We start from the raw sequence: 2,029 nt of genomic DNA on the forward strand, positions 1-2,029 counted from the left end.
CCATATTCTTTTTCCTGAGGTAAGGCAAGTCCCTTAGCCATCAAGAGAGTAGAGGCCATTTGTGGTGTCCTCTGCAGACAGGGCAGTGATGCTTGACCCAGTAGTGGTTTCAAGTGTGAAGTCTAAACCTAACTCATTCCCAAGTAATTCTCTATAAACACTGCAAAATCTGGGAAGCCTGCTGACGATTTAGGATGTTAATAGCAGCGAAGATAGTCAGACCTCGGTTAACTCTTCTAAAATTGTTCTATTAAAAGTTATGTTCCTATGGGGAAGTTAGTTTCTCGACTACCTTATCTCAGGGGTCACCTTGCTCTGCTCCCATGTACCTTTGAGTTCACTGCTTACCAATTTGCCTGTGCACCTGATTATCTTGCTTTAACACACTAGGAATCAACTTAAGGTGACCCAAATTTTCCAAGGCTAGCACTACAAACATCTGATCCTTTTTTATCCTAGTCTGGCTGCCAGGTAAATGGGGTACAGGCTCTACCCAGCGCCTTCTGTGCTCTTGCTCACATACTCACCACACCAGCAGGCACCTATTTTATTTCTAGGTAAACCACAAAGCCTTTTCCTGAGAGCCTGTTGTCTTCACTATTCCCTCAGGGTTGAGAAAACTTTCAGGATTCCCCTGAACACAAAACATTAAATTTCCTCTTCGCACAAGTTGTAGGGTAGTACATTTCTCTCACACACACAAAATTTAACATTGAAATAAGACATGATAGCCCATCTTTAATTCCAATACTTGGCAGAGGCAGGCAGGTGGACCTTAAGTTCAAGACCAGGCTGTCCTCCAGAGTGACTTCCAAGACAGCTTATGAGAGCAACAAATGCTAGACATCAAGGTTCTGCTTGCTGCCTAAGTCTAGACTACCTTTACTGACCAACCTACACCGTGTCACAAAATAGCTGCAATTACCATCACCATTAAAACGTTTCTCCTTAACTTAAAAAACCCTCACAACTCCATCTCCTTGATCTCATTATAATCAGATCCTGTTTATATGTATACCCTGAATTCCCAATTGTTTAAACTTGACACAAGGTATCTTGGAAGAGGCAGCCTCAATGAGGAAAAAGCTACAAATTAGTCTGCAGGAAAGTTTGAGGCCTTAAACTGACTTGGGAGGACCACGCCCACCCCATTTTAGGAGGTATCACCCCTGGGGAAGCTTTCCTGGGTTGTATAGAGAGCAGCCTGAACAAACTATGGAGACCTATTCTATAGCCTGTCTCAGTTCTTGCTTTCAGGTTCCTGCTTTTACTCAGAGGAGTATCATCAGTTTTAAGCTGAAATAAACCCTTTCCTCAAGTATGATCATGGTCTATTATAGCAATACAATGCAAATTAAGACACCATTCAACCTTACCCCAAGTTTTCATAGAACACATTACTGTTAGTAAAATTACCCTGGGATCCCAGACTTGGCACTTTCCTTACTTCGTAAATGTTTTAAACAGACTGAGGAAAGGAAGAGGGAACAGTATTTATAAGGCAGTGTTTGCTTGTGCAAGCTCAGACTCAAAGGTGTAAGCAAGTGTAACCAAATTTGTAATAATACATATAACAGCTACACAAGTATTTACAAAATAGGAAACACTGAATATTGAACTAGCCTTAGTAATGTATTTGTGAATGTAGTAGTCCCTAGTAAAGTCAATAGATCTTTAAAAAATAAGATGGTGTCAGGTGCAGTGGCACACACTTGTAATTCTAACATTTGAGAAGTAGAACAGAAGGATCTCAGGTTCAAGACCAGCCTATGCTATAAATATTGGGTGAAGTAGACTCAGCATAAAATAGAAAAACACAAGTTTTTAAGTATGTCATACTTTTATTGAAAATGTTATTCCACTACCCTAGCAACCATTTTCACTTGTATTGTCAAGCTGCATGCTGTACTGAGCCACTTAATAAATTACCTCCCACACCACAGAAAACACAAAAATTTTACATATTTACAGTGTTAAAGGCAAATATTCCAATAATCTTGTTAAATGCTTTCTTTCCAACATAATATAG

Source organism: Psammomys obesus, unplaced genomic scaffold, assembly GCF_907164565.1.
Source record: "Psammomys obesus unplaced genomic scaffold, mPsaObe1.curated_primary_1811, whole genome shotgun sequence".
NCBI classification, from domain to species: Eukaryota; Metazoa; Chordata; class Mammalia; order Rodentia; family Muridae; genus Psammomys; species Psammomys obesus.